The 6,304-nt window shown below is 43.4% G+C and overlaps 2 non-coding genes across 2 annotated transcripts; one reads left to right on the top strand and one right to left on the bottom strand.

The window, feature by feature from the left end:
- Nucleotides 1–2,860: 2,860 nt before the first annotated feature.
- Nucleotides 2,861–2,932, top strand: TRNAA-CGC. The gene has a single exon. It is a non-coding gene; the product is annotated as a tRNA-Ala (tRNA).
- A 271-nt stretch (nucleotides 2,933–3,203) lies between these two features.
- TRNAG-GCC lies at nucleotides 3,204–3,274 on the bottom strand. The gene has a single exon. It is a non-coding gene; the product is annotated as a tRNA-Gly (tRNA).
- Between the last annotated feature and the right edge of the window lie 3,030 nt (nucleotides 3,275–6,304).

Here is a 6,304-nt window from a genome sequence, read left to right as displayed (position 1 = left end):
TAAAGCTTGCCAAGTACTTCAAATACGCAGCCAAGGTCAAGAACCACTGGGCTAGTAATCAACCTCTCGTTTTTTTTCTCCAGTTTTATTGAGATATAACTGATATATAACATTGTATTCATTTAAGGTGTACAACATAAAGATTTGGTATATGTATATACCGCAAAGTGATTAAAAGAGTAGGTTTAGTTAAATATCATCACTGGACACCCCTTGTTGACATGCAAACAGCCCTCAAGCAGCAGCCCTTTGGAATCATCTGAGACTTTAAAAAGATACTGATGCCCAGACCCTCTCCTAGAGAGTCTGATTTAATTGGTTTGGGGTTGGGCTCTAGCGAGCATCAGCATTTTTCAAAGTCTCTGCCAGTAATTCTAATGTGCAGTTAGGAGTAAGAACTGCTGCTTGGACTGGGAATAAACATCTTAGCTCATAGTCAGCTCTGAGGGAAACACGCTCTGTACCTGCTGGCCAGAGTACCAAGAGCTGAAGCGAGAATGTGAAAGGGAAGGTGTGAGCACAGCCAGAGAGAAACATCCCCTGCTTCAAAGTGGGGCCTGTGGTCAATCCTTGTGAATGATGTGTGTGTGTGTGTGTGTGTGTGTGAGAGAGAGAGAGAGAGAGAGAGAGAGAGAGAGAGATGTGTGTGGCAGAGGAAGAGGGAGACTGAGAAGGGGAAATTTGTCCCCAACCAAGAGAAATGGGAAGGTAGAAGATAGAACTGAGTTTTTTTATACTCTATAATTTTGGACATTTGGCCAGCCTCTCTTCATCTGTGAACAAAGTTGGCACAGTTTTATTTGTATAAAGAATAGATGTGATCCAAGTTTTCCTGAAAAGACCCCCTAATCCAAAAGTGTGCCTCCTATTCACCTTTCCCACCAACCACTGGGCTGAAAAAGCCCAGTGAGTCAGAGCCTTTCTTTTAGGTTAAGCCAGGCCAGTAAATCAACTTGATATCCTCTGTTGGCTTTAGAGCTTCATTTTCCTTACCAAATGCACTCAGTTAGGCCTTGGAATGATGGAATAGGAGTGGGCATTTAAAAAGAGCCTTCTCTGGGCTTAGCTCTGAAATTTCAGAATTGCCCGAGAAAGAAGGGAGTTGTCCCAGAAAGGGAGTTTCCTCAGGTGATGGAGAAATAAGCGCTAAATTGAGGAAGGGTACCAAAGAGGACGGCAAAGTGAGGTCACTAGAGGCCAATTTACTTCCTTTACAATTAACTAAATGCTACGGTTGTAATTTGCTCTGGTGAAAACCTTGGGGGTGGATAAATGGTTTTATCCCTGTTTCCCAATTCAGAATAAACTGAATATGTTCATCTTCTAGTGCCTCAGGATGGAATCTAGGGGTTGGTTTGGAAATGTTCTGGCTTGGAGCAGGGCTCCTAATGGCTGTCCACTGACGTGGTTTGTTTTTTGGGTTTTTTTTTTGGACATTCTGTATTATTGTATTAGATCAGCATGTGGCTTGTTCTAGTTAAAAACAAATCGGATTATGAGCCATTATTTGTTTAAATTACTGTAAGCAAACACAGTAACTTATTTATTTTTAATCCAGGAGTTGATTATGAAGCTTGTGGGTTACTCAGAATTATTTTGAAACTTCTGCTCTCTGCTCTGCTTTTTTGGCCTGCTGACCATTTCATTTATGAGAGGTACTTTGCTGCAACTGAAGTGAGTAGAAATTCTAGGCCCTCCCTGTTCTACCTGTTGGGGGTCTGCCATACAGGTCAGCTGGAAGTGATTGCGATCCAGCTCCTCAGACACCCAATCTCTCCCCTGCTCCCATCGGGGTGCCTGAGGCTTCTACCACCCAGGCTTCGCTTGCCTGGGGCGATGTCAGTTTAAACTGCACCGGGAAGGCTCAAACACACATCATCCCACTAGAATGCAAGTTAGCTCATTGTATTATCTAGCACCCAAACAACTGGACAGAAGCAATTTCCGAGGCAACAGGACTCGGGATACATTTCTTCTTTTGGGGCTGGGAGCGCGATTAGTGTTTAGGGAGGGTTAAGAGGACATTAAAGGAGGTGTTCAGTGACTTACTTTACTAGCTCCATCAGCCACATGGGTCCAAAGTGTAAATATCAAACAGAGAGAAAAGTCCGTCCTGAGCAGGTGCCCCGCCCCAACTTTATCATCATGTATATATAATTAAGCTACAGAGTGGGTGGCGGTGTCATTTTTTCAGTTTGGTCCCCATGGAAGAGAAGAGCCTGTTGCAAAATCATTTACACCTCCAAGAGGTGGCTGTAGTAACTCCTGCATAACCCAGTTTATGGGGAGTTGGCGTGAACAGGTCGTCTACCCGGGACGTGAGTTTATTGCGGGGCGGGGGCTGGGGGGTACAGGTAAAGCCAGAAGGTTTCCGAGTGCGCACAGAAGGTCCCCAGCACTCTACTTCAGGAGCAGGTCTCGGCGAGCACCAGGGCGACGCTCCCCGCGCAGCGCGGCGGGCGTGTTGGGCCCTGGGCTGCGACTGCGAGTCCGGTGGAGCCGGCTGCAAAGCCGAGGCGCCCTCTCGGCCCCCCGCGCCTGCGCCGTAAAGCCGCGGCGGCGCCCAGCCCTGGAGCACTCTGCGCGCGACCGCCCCGCGTCCCCGGCGGGGCTGGGCGCCCCAAGCCTCCCGCTGCGAGCTCGCGGCGCCGGCGGGCGCGCTCGGGAGCTCGTCCCGCCTGCGTCCCAGAGCGCTGGCTGCAGCCGGTCCCGAAGCACCAGGGAAGCAGCTTTAGATGGGAGTGGGAAGGGTGGAAACGTGCTGAGAGGCACTCACCAAAGTGAACTCCTGAGTCCTTACTAATTTGACCAGCGCTAAAGGATGAATGAATGCCTTTACCAGAAAAGAGTTCCCCGGCTGGGGGATGTAGCTCAGTGGTAGAGCGCGCGCTTCGCATGTGTGAGGTCCCGGGTTCAATCCCCGGCATCTCCAAACAGCCGATGTTGCTTTTCCTTCTCTATTCCAGAACACTAGACATACATGCATACCTTTTGCTTACATATTCTAGGGCGCCCAAAAACAGTCTAAAAGTGAGGCGAAGCTCAGAGAAATCGCCTTTCCGTTTGTTGTAAGTAAAAGCGAAACCGGAAATTACCGTCGGTACATCATTCTTCATTTGCATAAAATCAACTTGAATATCATTACTGAACTTACTTCGGGAATCTAACATACACGGGTGAAAAGTAAAGGGAAAAAACCTGATTGCATTGGCCGGGAATCGAACCCGGGCCTCCCGCGTGGCAGGCGAGAATTCTACCACTGAACCACCAATGCTCACGGGAGAAACCCCTTTCCACATTTTAATAGAAGAGATATTTCCATGTGTGTCATGCTTCTCTGTAATTACATGTTTCTGTATTCAATTTTAAAGAAAGTAGTGATATTTGTAATCAAATAATTATAATAAAATATTGGGAAAACATTTATAAAAAATCCTATTATATTAACTTCTGTTGAACTTTATGAAGTGATTCTTCTGAAGCTGACCTTGGTGAGGCAGGCAAATGAAAATTTTGTTATGTATGTACAGAATTACACAATTACCTAGCTGTATCTTCAGACATTTAGACAATTTACATCAGCCCCTCCCTAATTGTCTTTTGGCTATTCAGACAAATACATGATGATATTTGTCAGAAAATGTGGGATAGGGGTGAGGGAGCCGTGGCAGCAACTGGGACCCTGATCCAAATTATAAGAGTAAATTAGAACTATGTGATCTGAACAGAGAAATTTGAAGCATTTGTGATTCTAGCCAAATGACCTAAATTCTCTAAACTGCCTCTTCCTTCATTGCGAATGACTTGATAATGGGACCTCTTTTAACGCTAACAGTATGAATCTGAGCCTTTACCCTTAGTTTCCATAGAAAGTAAAATTGCAAATCATGCAACAAAGATATATGAGAGAGAGAAACTAAAGTGAAGAAAATGCAATTATGGAAATGAATATAAATATAAGATAGAAGGCTCTGGATTTAGACATCATTGGCCCTTTATCTGTGAAGGGGAAATTCCCAACAATTTGCAGGATCTTTGATGCCAAGGAAGATGTGGGGATTCGGGGGCAGGGGATATGAGAAAATAACAGTAAACATGGTTGCAGTGACTATGTGCTGGGCTCTGTAAGGACATTATACATGGATTTAAACCCAGTGAGGTAGGTATTATAATCACCTCCCCTTAACAGTTGAGGGAATTGAGGCTCTTAGAGGCAAGATTGGAACACATGTAGTATCAAGCAATCTCTGGTTGCTTAGCCACAGCCCTGTTCTGCCTACAACAGAATAAATCACTGTGTATTGCACCAGAAATACTGCATGTAGCTCAGGACATTATATATGAAAAATAGTAGAGTGGAGTTCGAAAAAATCATAAAAGGCTAAAGAATAATGTAAGAACTTCTACATTAAGATTTATTTTTAAGGATTTTTTAGTGTGTGGCTACAGAGCAAAATTTGAAGACAAAGACACAAAGACACTATGAAATTATTTATGTCCAAGGCATAAAAGATACAAAGAGATTAGAGAATCAGTAAATTGAACCTGCAATCCTAAGTAACCTGTAGAAGAACAAGGTCAAATCATTTTACCTCTCCGAACTTCAGTTCTTTAAAAGGAGAGAACTGGACAGAGATGTGGTTTTCAAATTACATTCCAAAGGACTCTAACTTTCAGAAGAGCCGCAGGGCCATTGGCTGGTGGGGCCACACCTTCTTTGCCCAGGCCCCTCACTTCCACCGGGCCAATTTTAAACTCTCCCACTTATTTGCATTTGGATTACAAGTCAAATAAAAACAAAACAAAACAAAAAACAAGCAAACAAAAAACAACAACAAACTTTGAAAAGCCCCGAACTAAATTACCTAAGTTCCTTCAAACTCCAAAATGTTATGATTCAAAATTTGAAACAGTTTAAAAATCCCTCAGCACAAGAAACACTACCAACAGTTTAAACAGATAGAAGGGGTCGAATAAGAAGTATGGCCTAATGGCAAACGATTTTAGTGGCCTACCAAAGGCCATTTTACATTTTCTCTTACTGAAAGTCCACATGAGTCTATCTAGCCCCAGGACCAGAGGTGGTGTACGAAGCCAGTTATCCCATTGTCCTTTCCAAAGATTGGTCTAGGATGGGTTTGTGACACTTCCTGCCAAAGAGAGGCAAGTATAGACAGCTAGGGGCTTCTGGGAAAGATGGTATGGAAGATCTCTTTTGCCTTTTCTTTCCTGCTCCTAACATTGCCATATGAGGTGTAATGCTCGGAGCTGCCCCAGCCATTTTGTGACTTGAAGAGAGACTGACGATGACTCAGAGGAAAGAGACACTGCACCATCCTAGGATTTTCTCCATCCAGACTTTTGGTTAGGTAAAGATCTTTATCGTTTAAGCCCCTTTGAGTTGGGCAATTTGTTATACAGAGCCAAAAGCATTCCAGGTCTGTGTGTGTGTGTTCAGTAGTTCACTTATTTCTGATAGAAGTCTGGTACAAGTCTTCTATTCTGTAGATAATTGATACCTTGAGATTTGGGTGAGGTTAACTTTCTCCTTCATCTCTGTTTCTCTGTCACAGTGGTAGGTATGTGAAACAGATCTAGCCAAATATTTTCCCTTGTCACTGTGTTTAATTTGGAAATGGACATGTGGCCGTAGGCGGGACAACTTTCCAGAACTTACCAGAACTTTCTTTCCAGAGCTATAAGCAAAGACTATCTTTCTGCTCAGGTGAGCAAATGGGTGGAATGTATAGCTAGGTTTGCTGCTGTCTTGCTTGTCCAAGAAAGAGAGAGAGAGATACACATCCCCAATATGACACTGAGTCCCTAGAAGCAACCGTACTTAACTAGAACAAATTCTGGACTTTGTGTTTATGTGAGTCAGTAAGTTGTCCTTTTCTATGTAGTTTGAGTAGTATTTATATTGCTCACATCTAAACAACAAAAATTGAGAAACAATTTTACCCAAAACAGTAAATTTAGAGAACCCATTAAACGTGAATGTGATATAGCCCGAAAATATGAAAGTTTAAGAAAATTTAAAGAAATGCATCGGTGGTAGAATTACAAGAAGACAATAAAAACCATGAAAAAGTTTGTAGGACGTATCCCTTGTTTGTTGGAATAAGGATATTTTTGTAGCATGGAAAGCCACTGAAATTTTTTTGAGGAGCACACGGATCAAAGTATTTGACCGGATCATCTGCAACAATGTGCCAGAGAAGTAGGAGTAAGAGAAAATAAAAGTCAGGAAATTCACTCAGGAGGTGCTTACAAATGGGAGTGGAGAGGCAATGAGGAGGAAGGC

Source organism: Mirounga leonina, unplaced genomic scaffold (genome assembly GCF_011800145.1).
Source record: "Mirounga leonina isolate KUSES-001 unplaced genomic scaffold, KU_Mleo_1.0 Mir_151, whole genome shotgun sequence".
NCBI classification, from domain to species: Eukaryota; Metazoa; Chordata; class Mammalia; order Carnivora; family Phocidae; genus Mirounga; species Mirounga leonina.
The sequence above is the reverse complement of the archived record's forward strand: the minus strand, read 5'-3'. Positions and strand labels throughout refer to the sequence as shown.